Source organism: Sapajus apella, unplaced genomic scaffold, assembly GCF_009761245.1.
Source record: "Sapajus apella isolate SASKATOON/1434 unplaced genomic scaffold, GSC_monkey_1.0 scaffold3, whole genome shotgun sequence".
NCBI lineage: Eukaryota > Metazoa > Chordata > Mammalia > Primates > Cebidae > Sapajus > Sapajus apella.
The window spans coordinates 33,751,902-33,770,899 of NW_022436943.1; the positions used below are offsets into that span (position 1 = coordinate 33,751,902).

The 18,998-nt window shown below is 37.6% G+C and overlaps 1 protein-coding gene and 1 long non-coding RNA gene across 5 annotated transcripts in view; both read right to left on the reverse strand.

Annotated features, from left to right (window-relative positions):
- SYBU (syntabulin) overlaps window positions 1-18,998 on the reverse strand; it is a 114,124-nt gene that overhangs the window by 87,555 nt on the left and 7,571 nt on the right. The gene's annotated exons all lie outside the window — the stretch shown is intronic.
- LOC116532719 lies at window positions 1,756-16,578 on the reverse strand. The gene is made up of 2 exons (XR_004260942.1): window positions 15,440-16,578; window positions 1,756-1,978 (listed from the first exon to the last, which is right to left on the reverse strand). It is a non-coding gene; the product is annotated as an uncharacterized LOC116532719 (long non-coding RNA).

Genomic DNA, 18,998 nt, shown 5'->3' on the forward strand with positions numbered 1-18,998 from the left:
TGCTAAGAAATTCTCAATGTCATACTCAAGAATTATGAGGTAAGTAGGAGAAGCTTAAGTGATTAAAAGAACAAGGGAAACTAAAATGATCAAAAAGAAGTGAGGATATTGCCTGAGAGTCTAAAACTGTAAGGATTCAAATCTGAAAAGGCAAAGGCTGAGTGGATTTTGGACAGAAGTATATATACCATACAGTGTGTAAATACAGTAATCTCACACTTACCCACTCAGCAAATGCTGGAATATGAGCATGAGAGAGTACCTTCTGACTCCTAAGGAAGTTAAGACGATGTGTGGTCTCCAAAGTGCAGAGGAGCTCCTTATCAGGGTGAAGAGCAGCTAAAGAAACTACTGGCCATGGAAAAAGAAATGCTAGGGTGGCACTTTGTAAATAAAAAATACTGTGATGTTTAACTTGTAGAATGATACCAGTAACCTCATTTAGCTTCCTCAGGAGATACCTAGTGTTATCTATATAAATGCAGTGAGAATGAGAGCTCCATTATGCAGGCTTAGACAGGGGTGTCCCTCTTTGATTCACAGGGTATTGTAACAGAGTGCAGTTTGCATGCCTGGACCATATAGAATAGTCTTAACTCAACAAAATGGAGAAGTGGCTTTAAAAAGTGCTCAGCAAAAGAGATGCAGATTGAAGTTAATGATGACAGCGCAGGAAGAAGCAAAGCAGAAAATTATGGAGCTGCTTCTCTTCCCAGTAGGAAACTCTTCATTAGTTACATTATCAAGTAGAAATAATGGAGAGTAAGCCACATATATTAAATACTAAGGGTGTGTGCTCAACAATTCTGTTATTATAGAGATATGCAGTAAAAGAAGTTGGTGGAGCACTGGCCTAGGGTCACGTAACACGAAATATCTATATTCATGTTTACCAACTTTATAACCTCAAGAAATATTTAAAGTTGCCATTTTTAGTGCCTCTGTGAGTTTCCCTTTCCTTCAGTGCTTTTAACTTCTCTCTCATGCTTATTGTGGAATTTAAATCTCCAGCTTGTCCAAGCTGAGGTCTTTTATCTTCAAATTTCACCTGGATGCTATTGTCCCAAATCAAAATTATATTTCAAATTATATGTCATTTTTAATTCTCCCTTAATTAGCTCTTCATCCCAAATTGATCTACATTACCATTATTCCTTTAGGAAGTGAGACAGAGAATAGTATATAAGTTAAGAGCATTGCATCTAGGTTGTCTGAATTAAAATTTCTGCTCAGCTGTGACTTTGGAAAATTTACATTTTCTTTATGAATTTTAGTCTTCTTATTTATAAAATGGGGGACTATTGGTACTTACATCAATAAATGCATCCTGAATTTTGGGAAAACCCAGTAAAAGCACATAAAACACTGTCTGCACAGAGCAAATATTCAAAATAATTAGCTATTGTTACTTTTTCATCAGTGCTCAAAACGCTGGGGTCATTTCTGGCCATCTCACCCACATTTTTTTACCTCCCGTTTCCAGTAAGTCACCAGGTCCTGTCTGCTCCTCTCAAAAACTACTCCTGATCTAGTCCCACAGCCACTGCCCACTCATTGTTCCAATGCAGGCTAAAGCCGAGAATCTCTGACATGGTCTTCTCTCTCTGCAGGCTCTCCTAGACTCTACCCGATTTCCACACTGGACTATATGAATCTAATTTTAGTATAGGATTTATCTTACAGACCCTCTCCTCAAAAATTTTGAGTTCTCTAATATCTATCAGAACATAATGTAAACCATTCCTTTGGCTTTAATAGTTTTTCAAAATTGGCTTTATTTTACAGACTTTCTTGGCTATTCCAGCTTGCTTTCTGTTCCACTTTTCTGAACTGGAGTATAGGTTCCACAAAATTTAGCATTCGCTCTCCATTTGTTTTCAAATCATATGTTTGTCTTTTCTTCCCAACCAGATCTTGATCCCGAAGGCAAAGAAAGTATGTGTCTCACTTTCTTTTTGTTCTCCCAAGGCACCTGGTCCTAAATGCAGTAAACAAATTATAGATACACACCGTTGATCAATTGATTAAGAGATTTTAGGATATTACAAAGTCATGGATGATATTTAAAATTGGTCATTAAGAGAAACTTGGATCTTAAGATATACTGTTGATTTTTGAGGTGGAAATCAAGAAGATAGCTACTTCTTTCTTCAATATGATGTTTAGTCTAATGCCATTGTCAAAGATCTCACAAATATCAAGTCAATTATATGAAGTACAAGAAATATAAAGAGACATAAAGCAGAGGATCTCTCAGTCATGTCTTATGTGTGTGGAAGGGTCTGTCTCACAAAAATATACACATACATACAGATAGATGGGTAGGTAGATAGATAGATAGATAGATAGCAATGGAATAAAGGCTACAATAGGACTCACTTTGATCAGGACAGTAAAAGAAATAATGGATCAATACAAGACAGTTTCTGGGTCAGATTTCACATGATATTTCCCAGGTTACATCTTTCATTTTTATCTGTAACATGCATAAATATTCAAATTTTAGCTAGTCCATGTAGTGTGTATAATGTTAGTGAATCAATTAGGCTTGGAAACTGGTTGGTAAGTGTATATTTTTGGAAAAACAAGTTATAGTTCACATACAACCATGCCAATATTTGATAGAAGTGGGCATTTTTTGTTTTACGATGAAAATGTTTCTGGTGGTACTTTATTATTCTTTTTAGTCTTTCCTTATCCCTAGTACATTTTTTAATATTAAGTTCTCTTTTTTAAATTTTCTCATTTTGTAGTATTCTGTCTGACCCTGGCCTGTATTTTATAGTGATTTTACTCCTTTTGCCCTCAAAAAACATGCCAGTGGTATTTTTTGGTTTTGCTTATTGTTGCTAATGCTATTCATACTAAGTGGGTTGCAGGTTGTCCTGTACTTCTGAGTTAAAATTTAAATCAGAGTTAAAATTTAAAAGTATTGTGCAACAGTAAGAACCATAGGTTTAGCTTATTGTATATGCCTGATTAGTGTTGCTATTACTATTAACAGGACTAATACAAATGTGGTATGATCATTTGATATATTAAGGTAAATAAACAGGTAATAACTAACTCTGCATGATGCTAACCATGATAATTTTAGGCTTCAATAAATCACATACAGTATATTTAGAAAATAAGAAATAAAAATTTGAAAGTTTAAGTAAATGAATAAGATTTATATAATGGCTCCAACTGAGAAGAAAAAAAGGTCACGAAAGAAGCATGCGCTGATTTATGGTCTTTGACAGGATTTCTCAAAGTGTGTTGCCAGAACTTAGTCCTGTAACTTGCTTGGAGAAACAAATACGCTCCATTATGTAAAAAGACCAGGAAATGCTCTATACCATATGGCTCTTTAAAACTTCTCAATCCGGATTAACCTATTAAGGGCCCTAAGAAATTCTCCAGCAAAGAGACCAATTTGACGACACTGAACTCAGTATTTATCTAACTCATTTAACCACAAAGTTATTTTTCTCTCAGAAAATGTAACACCTGGCAGTCCCAGTGTTAGAAGAAACGCAGTTTGAGAAAAGCAGGTATTGGTTAAGTGCTGAAGAGGTCAGAAGAGGGAGAGACGACTTGCAATTGGGCAACACCATTCTGCAGTAGGAAAAATTTGGGTGAGATCTTGAAGCTTGAGGGAAGATGAGCAGGTGAGGCATCCCAAACAGGGAACACTGTGACTGGAAACACATAGAAAAGAGAGTACCGAGTGTTGGGAGGAATGGTTTGGAAGAACCTGCTAGGAAAGTAGAAGGCTCCTGGAAGGCAGAAGAACCATTTCTAGGATTAAAACCCTCTTTCTGGGGAAGCAGATGTTCCTATAAGAAGAAATGGGGAAATGGGCTTTAACACTGTGCAATCCATGCCACTAGTGAAGTGATTAGCAAATGATATGTTCTAATTTCCCTTCATTGATATCCTTTTTAAAATGCTTATTCGATCAGGAAAGTTATTGCTTAATTAAAACTTGAATGGTGCAGGCCAATGCTGTTCAAAAGAAATGTAATGAGTCCAACAGAAATATATATGAGCTAGTTATAATTTTATAATATAAAATGCCTGATGTACTTTTAAATTTCCTACTAGTAACATCAAAAAAGTAAAAAGCAAAAAGTAAAATTAATTTAACAATGTATTTTATTTAACTCAATTTAGTCAAAACATTATTTCAGTATGTAATCAGTATCAAAATTAAAATTAGTTGGCTTTTTTGGGGGGATGAGCCTTCAACCTAGAGTTTGTATTTTACACTTACAACACATCTCAGCTCAGATTAGCCATATTTCAAGTGCTTGATCACCATGTGCCTCATACTACCATATTGGACAGCACAAGTCTACACATTAGCATAAATCAGCTGGGTAAAGCAGGGTAGATTTGGGTGGTTTTCTAATAGCTTTCGCCATGATCAGAAGTTCCAAATTATTTAAAATTAAATGAGTAAGGCATACTTGCTTTGCCAGTTTCTGAAATTTATGTTTCCATTTATTTTGGTTGAATTAAAAATAGCAAATTATAGGTTAAAAGGGATAAGCTTCACTTTTGACTTCAAATCAGCCAATTAATATAAATAAATGATGACCATCAAGCTCTCTCTGGCCTGTTAATGAGTTAACAGTCAGTGCATTTCTGACACTGAAACAAGAAGGCTCTATTGCAGATGCCAGTTGACTAGTAACCATGTACATGTTCTAAGAAACTATTTTTTAGATTTTTAAAATTTTAAATGATTCCTCCTGCTGGTGCAGTCTCTTCACACTTCATCACATTTCTAAATAAGCAATCATATAACAAGTGAAGATTTTATGTCCTGAAGGCATTATATCAATACTTACCAAATGCTTCTACTTAAAATACAAAGCAGTTTTATTCACACTTCCCATTTTTGAATCCTCCAAGGCCGTTTTGGGAGAGGAGAAACTAGAAGCCTGCTGTTCAGTTTTTGTTTCCTACAAGTTTTCTTTACTGAGAGCTTGCACGTTTCTTGTTAAGTTTCCAAAGCACATTTAATACACATTAGAATCTGAGTAAATATGGTACATTCTGTAAATGGAAGCTCTGGAAAACTGCTGCTTTCATATGGAAGAGAATACCATGGCAACTGCTGTGCTTCTGTGAAGAGAGCTCTACTTGATCAACGTGGATGTGGATTAGGAATGGAAAATATCCAACAACACAGCATCCTCTTTGAAAGTTCATGGCTTTATTCCAGAGTCTCCAAACCTTGGCACTATTAACTTATTGGGCTAGAAAATTCTTGGAGTAGGGTCTGTCCTTTGCATTGCAGGATGTTTAGCAGCTTCTCCAGCCTCCACTCACTAGATGCCAGTAGCAGCTCTCCCTACCCCCAACCCAGGTCATTAAAAATAAAAAAATGTCTCTAGACATTGCCAGACATCTCCTAGGAGACAAGATCATTCTCAATTGAAAGGCATTGCTTATGCCTGTAATCCCAGAAATTTGGCAGGCCGAGGCGGGAGGATCACTTGAGGTCAGGAGTTTGAGACCAACCTGGCCAATGTGGTGAAACCCCATCTCTGCTAATAATACACAAATTAGCCAGTTGTGGTGGCACATGCCCCTGTAATCCTTGCTATTTGGGAGGTCAAGGCTTGATCACTTGCAGGCCAGTGGTGGGGACTGGCAGAGGGTGCAGTGAACGGAGATCACACCATTGCACTGCAGTCCGGGCAACAGAGTGAGACTGCATTTCAGAAAAAAAAAGAAAGTCTGAAGAAAATTTATTTAAAATTATAGCATGAGCTTTAATCTCAGAGTACAAATGTATTAATAATAAGCTATACTACATTTGCTTTTTAAAATAACTTGTAGCCTTAGGAAAAGGTATTAGAGTCATATGAGATTCTCTTGTACCCCACCTTCTCAATCTCAATGCTTTTGTTTTAGCTTGTCATCTAATTTAAATATTCTGCCTCGTTTTTACATGGAATTGGCGTACCAAAATGAAAGGCCAACTTTCATACAAAATTAATTATTACATAAAACAGAGAGTGAAAAGATGTAGCAGCTTGAACCAACTTAACTATATTTCAAGGATGTTTACTAAAATTGTTTTTGTAATGACCTGTACTCCCTAAAAATAAACACGAAGGACACTAAAACACCACTGCCATCAATTTGGTAGTTTTCAGTAGTGCCACAAAGAAAATGCAGTAATCTGTGTTTTAAATAGTATCTAAAACCTCTCCTATCACATAAAATGTTGTGTTTAAATAGAATGTTTCAAAGTAAAATTTACATTTCTTGTTTATTTTTTATTGTTTTGTTGTTGTTGTTTGAGACAGAATCTTGCTCTATTGCTCAGAGTGCAGTGTAACAATCACAGCTCATTTCAGACTTGACCTCCTCGTCTCAAGCAATCCTCCCACCTCAGGCTCCCAAAGTGTTGGGATTACAGGCTTTTTTGTTGTTGTGGTTTATTTGTTTTGTTTTTTTAAAACCAAACCAGATTAAAAACAACTTAGCCCTGTCTATTGCTTGTCGTGTAAAACATTTGAACAATTTAAGTAGAAGCACATTCCATACTTTAAAGCTTATTAGCGTATAAAATGACAGAAGTCAAGTTCATTCTGTATGTTTTACTGTTTCCTGAGCAACTCTTAGTGAGAGCTGGCATGACACCACAAGGCTTGTAATTAGAGGAGGCTAATGGACTTTTTGGCAAAAAAGTAGAGTCTTGTCATATTTTCCTTTAAATTAAGCAAACACAAGTATTCAAGTTGGGAATAAGGGAGAGAGAGAGGGAAGGAAGAAGGGGGGGAGAGAGAAGAGGGAGGGAGAGAGAGAGGGAGAGAGAGAGAGCGAGAGAGAGACTTTCAATAGTGTAGGAATTTCCAGTTAAGGTCTGAGATTTAAAGTGAAATGCGAGGTGTGGATCTGCTGTTTCCTTGGTTCTCACGTCTTACTGAACCATATGTGTTGCTAATGTTTAAAGATCCAACTATTTTTATTTTAAGATTCTAATTATAAATCAACAACTTCATTTGGTATTTAAAGAAAATTGACCTGTTCTGATGCTAGAAGAAAACTGGCTAGGTTACTTAATGGGCAATTTAAAATATTTCAAACCTATTTTAATTATATCACCATGACCTGATTTCCTTAAAACCTAAACCAACATGTAGTATGAGTCTTCCACCTTTGTCTGTCTGTATGTATGTGTACTACGGAGAGTAGGGGTTAAGGAGTGATTTTCAGGGAATGTCACCACACAATTTTCCAACAAGAAAAATGAAACCTGAAAACATATTATTCACGGTATCATTAAAAATGGCAAAATAGTATCCTGCTGTTTCAGATCATTGATGGCAAAGATAAATATATTTCAGAGCATCTTAGGATGAACACTGAATGGTAAATGTTTTATTTTCAAACTTGACAGTCCTTCAAAGGAGTCTCATTGAAAAAGATTGGGCTAGTAACCCAAGCTCAATAACTTAAAACTTAAAATTCCTCTTAATTTGTATGATGTATATTTTATGAACATTAGTAAACATGAGTATTTAATTCAATCATGTTAAATTTTACATACAAATAAATTGAAATTCATCCACGTCAAATTTTTAAGTGCCTATGAAAGAGGAGACATTGAAAACAGCAAAAATTTTACTAGACTGATAATTTACATTTATTTCTCTGACACTGAATTACTTTAAAAAGCAACTGATTTATGAGTTTGGAGGTATTTATTGTCTCTGTCACAAATACTTGTAAAATCTGACAGAATAGATTACATGTATGAGTATTATAATATAAAACATATCAACATGTTGAAGTTGAGCTGGCACAGCATCTTATTGTCATTTCTGATTCAATCCTATGTCAGGTTTGGTTCAAACACTGTATGTTTTAATACCCGGAGTGCAAATAAAAAAAGTGTGGATTCACTTATGCCAATTAAAAGCTTCCTTGGGTTGATTTTTTCCCTTCCCCACTTCTCTTCTCCAACTTGTCCAAAGAAAAGTTGATTCAGCTAGAAGCTACTATTTCATAATAGGGAAGAATGCATTCGGAAACCATCATTCTCAGCAAACTGACACAAGAACAGAAAATCAAACACCGCATGTTCTCACTCATAGGCGGGTGTTGAACAATGAGAACACATGGACACAGGGAGGGGAGCATCACATAGGGGAGGAACAGCAGGGGGTGGGGAGTTGGGGAGAGATAGCATCGGGGGAAATGCCAGATATAGGTGATGGGGAGGAAGGCAGCAAATCACACTGCCATGTGTGTACCTATGCAACAATCTTGCATGTCCTTCACATGTACCCCAAAACCTAAAATGCGATAAAAAAGAATGCATTCATTGATTTTATAATTCCCATACAATGCACATTTATTTGTTAGTTTAAATAAATGTTTATTCCTTGATTACAACTGTCTTTGTTCGAGTAAAATTGACAAAACCTGGATCCTAGCTACCTATGTAAAATAGAAAATCCACACATGTGTGATCAGTGGAGGCACTTTAATCCTTCAAAAACTGATGAATGCTCATCATAGTCACGTTTATTTTTAGTATAAATGTAGAGGTTTTAGCAGGCTTAGGTCAAACAAAGAAAGATCAGTAATGGTGACAGAATTAAGAGCAGAACCTAATAATAAATTCATTTTCATGATGTAGAAATTACCCTCTGTTTTATTATTCTTTTATTAGCTGTTTCCAACATACATATGTCTGCATCCACATACCAAGCTGAATACTAAGCAGTTTAAATTCTGCTTTAAAAATTTAACAATTACACTTTGCATATTCATAAAAAGAAAATTTGGAAAAATAAGTTTTTAATACTATTGCCTTATATATTTAGTTTTACAACTCATTTTCATGTATACTCGCTCATTTAAGTTCTAAATACCTCCTGACATTTACTATGATGTTGTTCCTATAAGACTGTTTTGATAAGGCTATTGGTAATAATTTATGTTTTTGTAAGTATTACTGAATGAAGATATAAATGGCTTTCCACTTCCATAATTTATCTTTCATTGTTGTTTAAATATAAGACCTTTGAACAAAATTTTAAAGTAAAGAGAATTTGCTTTATTTCTACCAGGATATGAGTTTTTACCAAACAGTCCTGATTCCTTCCTTTCTTTTTTTCCCTCTCCATCTCCCTTCATTTCTTACACTTATAATAGAATTCTAAGAGTATAATTTTATTGCTTTCTCTAAAAAAATAAGCGAGAGGGAATGAGGGAGAGGTAGAAATATAGTTAGAGTGGAAGAGAAAGTGAGAGAGAGAGGGAGAGGGAGAGAGAGAGAGCGAGACACTTTGCTTTTGCTTTATGTGGGCATCAAAGGGAACCTTAATACAGAATTTTTCCTCTTTGTGCTAAAGGGATAAAAAATGGGTTCTTTTTAAAAGACAGAGTCAACACCTCTCAAATTATGAATCTTCTAGATGAAGCTACTTGCTATTTCCAATTTATGGCATAGTAACTGGTTATGAAAATGCTGATTCCAAATAGGTAATGTTGATTTTCTACCTCATAATAATTCTTTTGGAAAGAATAAGCTCAAATTTGCATGGAAAAAACATTTATTTATGTCAAAATCATTAAATTCAAGACAAATCTAATTTCAGTGTTTCCAATTTTTTTCCCCTTATTATAGGTGTGGCATAGTGTTTTCTTAAAAAGAGAGTAAGGCTATTTGAGTGCATATTTCATAAGCTTCTTATTCATTATTCATGCCATTAGAGATAGAAGAAGTATATACACATGGGGCATTTTGTCAGATGTGTCCCCTGAGAAGTACACTCAGCCTAAACCTCAAAGAATCTTTTTCAGTGCGGGCTGGAGGGAAGCTCAGTGAGGATGGCAGATGGCCCTCCTCAGATATATTCCTATACTGCAATTTAATTTTTGGCCACATGAATTAGGCCAACAGCACCTTACCCTAAAAGACTTTGAGTGATTAAAGCATTTGAAATGTTTCAAACTAGTGTTATTCCATGTGTTTCAGAAACACTATTTTCTGAAATATGAAAATCAATCTCAAATTCAATTTTGGTACAATTCATATCGCTTTTTAAAATTGGATTTAGGCTTCTTGCAACAAGGTACAACTGATTTAGGCCTATGACTTAATTAATATGCACAAAAGATGCTGCAATACTTTGTAAATATTTAACTATAAAAATGAAGATGGCGTGTTTCTCCCTACTTGAATTAAAAATGAGTTATTAGTGTAAACCTTTTTGAAAAACTCATTTATGAAGTCAAAATGAACTAATAAATTGGGTGGTAAAATGCACTATGTAATTTAAAAGTTGGGGGTGGCTGGCAAGATGACTGAATAAAAACAGATTTGGTCTGCAGCTCCCAGTAAGATCATCGCAGAAGGTGGGTGATTTCTGCATTTCCAGCTGAGGTATCTGGCTCATTTTATTGAGACTGGTTAGACAGTGGGTGCAGCTCACAGAAGGTGAGCCAAAGCAGGGTGGAGCATCACCTCACCTGGAAAGCACAAGGGGTTGAGTAAATCCCTCTTCTAGCCAAGGGAAGCCACAAGGGACTGTGTCTTGAGGAACATTGCATTCTGGCCTAGATACTATGCTTTTTCCACAGTATTCACAACCCATAGACCAGGAGATTCCCTAGGTGCCTATACCGCCAGGGCCCTAGGTTTCAAGCACAAAACTGAGTAGCCATTTGGGCAAACACAAAGCTAGCTGCAGGAGATTTTTTTTCATACCCCAGTGGTGCTTGGAATGCCAGTGAGACAGAACCATTCCCTCCCCTGGAAAAGGGGCTGAAGACAGGGAACCAAGTGGTCTAGCTCAGCAGATCCCACCCCTATAGAGCCCAGCAAGCTAAGATCCACTGTCTTGAAATTCTTGCTGCCAGCACAGCAGTCTGAAGTTGACCTGGGATGCTCAAGCTTGATGGGGGGAGGGATGTAGCCATTACTGAGGCTTGAGTAGGTGGTTTTCCCCTCACAGTGTAAACAAAGTCACCAGGAAGTTTGAAATGGGCAGAGCCCACCACAGCACTGCAAAGCTGCTGTAGCAAGGCTGCCTCTCTAGATTCCTTCTCTCTGGGCAGGGCATCTCTGAAAGGCAGAAGTCCCAGTCAGGAGCTTATAGATAAAACTCCCAACTCCCTGGGAGTTGGAAGCACCTGGGGGAAGTGGCAGTTTTGGGCACAGCTTCACAGACTTAAATGTTCCTGCCTGCCAGTTCTGAAGAGAGCAGAGGATCTCCCAGCATATTGCTCGAGTTCTGCTAATGGACAGACTGCCTCCTCAAATGGGTCCCTGACCCCTGTGCCTCCTGACTGGGAGATACCTCCCAGCAGGTGTCAACAGACACCTACCTACCTACAGGAGAGCTCTGGCTGGTATCTGTTGGGTGGCCCTCGGACAAAGTTTTCAGAGGAAGGAACAGGCAGCAATCTTTGCTGTTCTGCAGGCTCTGTTGGTGATACCCAAGCACAAAAGGTCTGGAATGGACCTCCAGCAAACTTGAGCAGACCTGTAGCAGAGGGGCCTGTTAGAAGGAAAACTAACAAACAGAAAGGAATAACATCAACATCAACAAAACAGATATCCACACATAAACCACATTAGAAGGTCATCACATCAAAGACCAAAGGTAGATAAATCTGGGAAGATGAGAAAAAATCAGAGCAAAAAGGCTGAAAATTCCAAAAACCAGCATGCCTCTTCTCCTCCAAAAATTCACAACTCCTTGTCAGCAAGGGAACAAAACTGGGTGGAGAATGAGTTTGATGAACTGACAGGAGTAGGCTTCAGAAGGTGGGTAATAACAAACTCTTCCAAGCTAAGGGAGCATGTTCTAACCCAATGCAAGGAACCTAAGAACTTTGAAGAAAGGTCAGATGAATTGCTCATTAGAATAAACAGCTTAGAGGAGGACATATATGGCCTGACACAACTGAAAAACACAGCATGAGAACTTCTTGAAGCATACACAATTATCAATTGCTGAATCAATCAAGTGGAAGAGTGGAAGAAAGGATATCAGACATTGAAGATCAACTTAAGGAAATAAAGCATGAAGACAAGATTAGAGATAAAGAATGAAAAGGAACAAACAAAGCCTCCAGGAAATATGGGACTATGTGAAAAGACCAAACCTACATTTGATTGGTGTACCTGAAAGTGACGGGGAGAATGGAGCCAAGTTGAAAAACACTCTTCAGGATATTATCCAGGAGAACATCCCCAAACTAGCCAGACAGGCCAACATTCAAATTCAGGAAATACAGAGAACACCAGCAAGATACTCCTCAAGAAAAGCAACCCCAAGACACATAATCATCAGATTCTCCAAGGGTGAAATGAAGGAAAAAACGTTAAGGGAAGATGGAGAGAAAGGTCGGGTTACTCACAAAGGAAAGCCCATCAGACTCACAGCAGATCTCTTGGCAGAAACTCTACAAGCCAGAAGAGAGTAGGGGCCAATATTCAACATTCTTAAAGAAACTTATTTTCAACGCAGAAATTAATATCTAGCCAAACTAAGCTTTGTGAGTGAAGCAGAAATAAAATTATTTACTGACAAGCAAATGCTGAGAGATTTTGTCACCACCAGGCCTGCTTTACAAGAACTCCTGAAGGAAACACTAAATATGGAAAGGAAAAACCAGTACCAGCCACTGCAAAAACATACCAAATTGTAAAGACCATCAACACTATGAAGAAACTGCATCAACTAGCGGGCAATATAACCAGCTAACATCATAATGACAGGATCAAATCTACATATAACAATATTAACCTTAAATGTAAATGGTATACATGCACCAATTAAAAGACACAGACTGGAAAATTGGATAGAGTCAAGACCAATAGGTGTGCTGTATTCAGGAGACCCATCTCACATGCAAAGACACACACAGGCTCAAAATAAAGGGATGCAGGAATATTTACCAAATAAATGTAAAACAAAGAAAAAAAGCAGGGGTTGTAATCCTAGTGTCTGATAAAACAAACATTAAACCAACAGAGATCAAAAAAGACAAAGAAGGGCATTATTACATAATGATAAAGGGATCAACGCAAGACGAAGAGCTAACTATCCTAAATATATATGCACCCAGTACAGAAGCACCCAGATTCGAAGTAAGTTCTTAGATACCTACAAAGAGACTTAGACTCCCACACAATAAAAGTGGGAGACTTTAAAACCCCACTGTCAATATTAGATCAACAAGACAGCAAATTAACAAGAATATTCAGGACTTGAACTCAGCTCTGGACCAAGTGGACCTAATAGATATCTACAGAACTCTTCACCCCAAATCAACAGAATACACATTTTTCTCAGTACCACATTGCACTTATTCTAAAATTGACCACATAATTGGAAGTGAAACACTCCTCAGAAAATGCAAAAGAACAGAAATAATACAGTCTCTCAGACCACAGTGCAATCAAATTAGAACTCAAGATAAATAACATAGTACCTCATATAGATGTCTGGGGGTGGAGTGGATGAGCAGTTTCAAATAACTGCTAAAATCATGCAGGAAGACAATTCTTTCTAAGGCACAGGTTCTCAACCTTGATAAATCTTATTTATCATAAGACATTTAAAAAATATTGATGCATGGAGGCCACCATGTGATTCTGTCAGGGGCGTTTGAACTAGAGCAACTCCATCTTGAACAGGGGCTGGGTAAAATAAGGCTGAGACATATTGGGCTGCGTTCCCAGGAGGTTAGGCATTCAAGTCACAGGTTGGAGGTTGGCACAAGATACAGGTCGCAAAGACCTCCTGATAAAACAGGATGGGGTAAAGAATCTGACGTAAACCCACCAAAACCAAGATGATGATGGAAGTGACCTCTGGTCATCCTTATTGCTCATTAAATGCTAATTATAATTCATTGGCATGCTAAAAGACACTCCTACCAGTGCCAATATAAGGAAGTCACCCTATATGGTCTAAAAAGAAGGAGGAACCCTAAATTCTGGGACTTGCCCACCCCTTTCCCAGAAAACTTATGAATGATCTACCCCTTGTTTAGCATGTAAGCAAGAAATAGCCATAAAAATAGCCAATGAGTAGCTCATGCTGCTGCTCTGCCTATGGAGTAGCCATTCCTTTGTTTCTTTACTTCTCTAATAAACTTGCTTTCACTTTATGAATTCACCTTGAATTCTTTCTTGTGCAAGATCCAAGAACCCTCCCTTGGGCTCTGGATTGGGACCCCTTTCCGGTAACATCTTCCAACATGCAGTTAAGGTTGGAAAACTTTGCTCTTAGTTTGTCCGCACAGTAATAGCACTATTCTTATGTAATTGCTTTGCTATTACACCTAAGTGACTTCAAATAAAGTGAGGTTTGGGGCATCAGGTAGGTGTGAGGAATTAAGGATAGCACAGGTAAGACAACTCTCCATGTTATTAGGAATGAGATGACTCTAACAGTAACAATAATTACCATAATTTCAGGATAGATTTCTGGATTCATGCAGAAACATTGTAAGTCTTGCTAGAGAGAAATCTGCCTTTAGAGCATTGGCCAACAATCTTTCCCCTCTTGCTGAGGTGGGAGTTTAGCTGGTACCCACTTAATGCCAACTGGATTGAAGCCAATAAGAAAAACAGCTGTGTTTAAATCCAGTTTCACATGCAAGAGTCTCCAAGTTGTAAACTAAGCTATTACCTTCATGGTAGCTATTTTTGAAAATGTACACAGTTGATAGTTTAGCAATAAATAATACAACACATTTACTTAAGAGCAGATATGACACTTCAATCCTAATCTGTGAAAGCTCCCAACCAGGAGAACATGTATAAATTCTCATATACTACAGAAGTATTCAATTTGTAGAACTGCAAAAAAACTAGCATATGACATTCAAATTAATTCAATTTAAAATGATTCTAGATCAAGAGCACTAATTTTCAGTTACATTCTAGAGCTAAGCCTGCAGTAGAAAATTATTATATAATCTTTAATAAACTCTAAATAGAAACTAATTGAAACTTCTTTACTTAACTACTGTCAACCTGCCAAGTGTGGAAATGGCAGCATGCTACTATATTTAGCAGCTCTCTCCTGGTCAGTCAGATCAGAGTGACTCAGTGAAGAACCCACAGAAATTAGTTTTGTATGGTTTGATAAAAGCAAAACAGCTTTCTACACTAATGACAAATTAGTGATAATTTTATAATGCATAATTTATAATTTCTTTGCAGGAATCATAAGTCAGACAATACAAATTCTTTGCTATTTAAATGCTCACTTGAAAACTTAAATTTTCTCCTGATCCTTTCTAACTCCAAAACTAGGCTAATTTGGAATATCAGCAACATTTTACAAAATGTGATTTAGTTAATCACATGTTCCTTAAGATTTTTATGACAAATCTTTAGCAAGAATATAACCCCTTAGCAAAACAAATATACCTCTCTTACCAAAACAAACAAACTTACCTCTTGGGAAGAAATGATTAAAAATTACTGTCTCCATCAAATAGGAAGAACTACATAAGGCTTCAGTTCTGGAGACAAGGACTGGAGACTTGTTCAAACTAACCCAAGAGTCAAATGGCTGTCCCTAATCTTTAAAGGGAAACCAGAAAACTCTGCACTACTGTGTACTGCTTCCGGGTGCCTCCCTTTGTTCTAAGTAGAATGCTAATGCTAAAATTGCAGTTTGCATTCCTGCTTACTCAGAACACTGATGCAGTCTGACAAAGCTTCCAGCTTAAATATCCTGATTGGGGGAAATAGTCCCAGAAGGTGGTATTTCCCTTGTGGGCTAGTAAAACAAGCAACACGAATGTGTAAATCTGAACAGCTGGAAGTTTGTGATCACATTAATGTTACCTGATCTAATTTGTAACATATATTAGAGACATTGAGGAAAGAAATGTTTCACTTCTTGTGAATGTCCATTAAGGAAGTCAAGAGTGTGTCTGAATGTTTTCACCTCTTACTTTTCCTTAGTGTGCAAAATTTTCATTGGTGTACATGAAAACAGCTAGTATAAAAAGAGAAGGAAATTCCTTAGGGCAGTGAAATATAGATTAAAACTAGTATAATGGGATGAAAAATATGAAAAAGTGATTGTACAAAGGAAATATAAAGCAGGGATTGCTATGTAAACTCAAATTTTTAAAAACAAATTTAAGGTGTTTTATGTGCTATCTCATCCTTTCTCCTAGGGTCAAATGATGAAGTTTATTTTCTTCTTTTTATATATGATAATTGGATAACAGAATACATAATTCAATAACTGGGAAAAAAGTATTCTGGAGCAAGTGATCAAGTGATCACACATTTAATTTACTATAAGACTCTAGATATTTACTGATATATACAAGATTGGAAAGCATATCAATAATATGTCAGTCACTTCATGATATGGTTTGGCTGTGTCCCCACCTGAACCTGATCTTGAATTGTAGTTCCCATAAACTCCACATGTCATGGGAGGGACCTGGTGGGAAGTAATTGAATCATGGTGTATGTTACCTCCATGTTGTTTTTGTGATATTGAGTGAGTTCTCAGGAGATCTGATGGTTTTATATGGGGATTTTCCCCTTTTTGCTTGGCACTTCTTACTGCTGCCATGTGAAGAAGGACATGTTTGCTTCCCCTTCCACCATGATTATAAGTTTCCTGAGGTTTCCCCAGCCATGTGAAACTGTGGGTTAATTAAACTTGTTTCCTTTATAAATTACTCAGTGTCAGGTATGTCTTTATTAACAGCATGAGAATGAACTAATACAGTAAATTGGTACCAGGAGGGGGTGCTGCTATAAGGATACCTGAAAATGTGGTAGCAACTTTGGAAATAGGTAGCAGGCAGAGGATAAAACAGTTTGGAGGGTTCAGAAGAAGACAGGCCTGGGAAAGTTTGAAACTTCCTAGAGACTTGTTGAATGGCTTTGGCAAAATGCTGATGGTGATATAAACAATTAAATAAGGCTGAGAGGGTTTCCAATGGGGATGAGGAACTTGTTGGGACCTAGAGTAAAGGTCACTCTTGCTGTTTTAGCAAAGAGACTGGTAGCATTTTGTTTCTGCCCTAGAGATCTGTGAAACTTTGAACTTGAGAGAGATGATTTAGGATATCTAGTGGAAGAAATTTCTAAGTGGCACGTTCAAGGGAAAGCAGAACATGAAAGTTTGGAAAATTAGCAGCCTAATGATGCAATAGAAAAGAAAAACCCATTTTCTGGGGAAGTATTCAACCCAGCTGCAGAAATTTCACAAGTAACAAGGAGCCCAATGTTAATCACCAAGACAATGGGGAAAATGTCAGAGATCTTTGTAGCAGTCCCTTCCAACACAGACACAGAGGCCTAGTAGGAAAAAATGGTTTAGCGTGCCAGGCCCAGGCCCCTCTGCTGTGCGCAGCCTTGGGACATGGTACCCTGCATCCCATCTGTTCTAGTCATGGCTAAAAGGGGCCAAAGTACAGCTCTGGCCTTGACTTCAGAAGATGCAAGCCCCAGCCCTTGGCAGTTTCCATGTGGTGTTGAGCCTGTGGGTGCACAGAAGTCAACAATTGACATTTGGGAAACTCCATGTAGATTTCAGAGGATATTTGGAGTCACCTAGATGTCCAGGAAGAAGTTTGCTGCTGGGCAGAACATGGAAAACCTCTGTTAGGGCAGTGTGGAAGGGAAATGTGGGCTTGGGGGCACTACGTAGTAGAGCTATGAGAAGAGGGCCACTGTACTCCAGATCCCAGAATTGTAGATCCACTGACAGCTTGTACTGTGTGCCTGGAAAAGCCACAGACAACACCAGCCTATGAAAGCAGCTAGGAGGGAGCTGTCCCATGCAAAGCCACAGAGGCAGAGCCGCCCAGGGTCATGGGAGATTACCTCTTGCATCAACATGACCTGGATGTGAGACATGAAGTCAAAGGGAGAACATTCTGTAACTTTAAGGTTTAATGACTGCCATATTGGATTTCAGGCTTGCATGAGGCCTGTAACCCCTTTGTTTTGGGCAATTTCTCCCATTTGGAATGGGTCTATTTGCCTAATACCTGTACCCTCATTGTATCTGGGAAGTAACTAACTTGCTTTTGATTTTGCAGGCTCATAGGCAGAAGGGACTTGCCTTGTCTTAGTTGAGACTTCGGACTTGGACTTTTGGGTTAACGCTGGAGTGAGTAAAGACTAGGGGACTGTTGGAAAGGCATGATTATGTTTTGAGATGTGAGGACATGAGACTTGGGTGGGGTCAGGGGCAGAATGATAGGGTTTGGCTCTGTGTCCCCCACTCAAATCCTATCTTGAATTGTAGTTCCCATAATCTCAACATGTCGTGGGAGTTACATGGTAGGAGGTAATTGAATCATGGAGCCGGTTATCTCCACACTGTTCTCATGATAGTGAGAGTGTTCTCACGAGATCTGATGATTTTTAAAAGATCTTTCCTGGCTTTTGCTCTGCACCACTGCTTGCTGCTACCATGTGAAGAAGGATGTGTTTGCTTCCTCTTCCACCATGATTATAAGTTTCCTGATGCCTCCTCAGCCATGCGGAACTGTGAGTCAATTAAACCTCTTTCCTTTATAAATTACCCAGGCTCAGATATGTTTTTATTAGTAGTGTGAGAACAGACTATTACACCTCACCTAATGCATTACTTTGTTATTATTTCGGCAAGGAAAATCAGATTGTCTTTGGTCTTTTCCAATAAGAAAAATAAGTGTTTAGATATTGTCAGTATGTGGAATGTTTTCAGCACTATTGAGCTTAATTAACTTTCATTTTTAAGTTTCTAGCTGTATGTCAGGATGCAAATTTGTGAATGACAAGAATTTTGTGTAATTAACTTAGCTAAGCTACTAAATCTGTTCTTTTTGTACTTCTTTATGGAAAGTGAAGTTCAAGATGATTGGTAAGTTTTCTAGACAAACCTCAGTGATGATTGGTGGTGACAACTAAACAATAGATGCTGAATTTAAAAGCTTTGGTTCCAAAAATGTGGCATAAAGATAAGAAATACCAGACTGGGAAATACTGT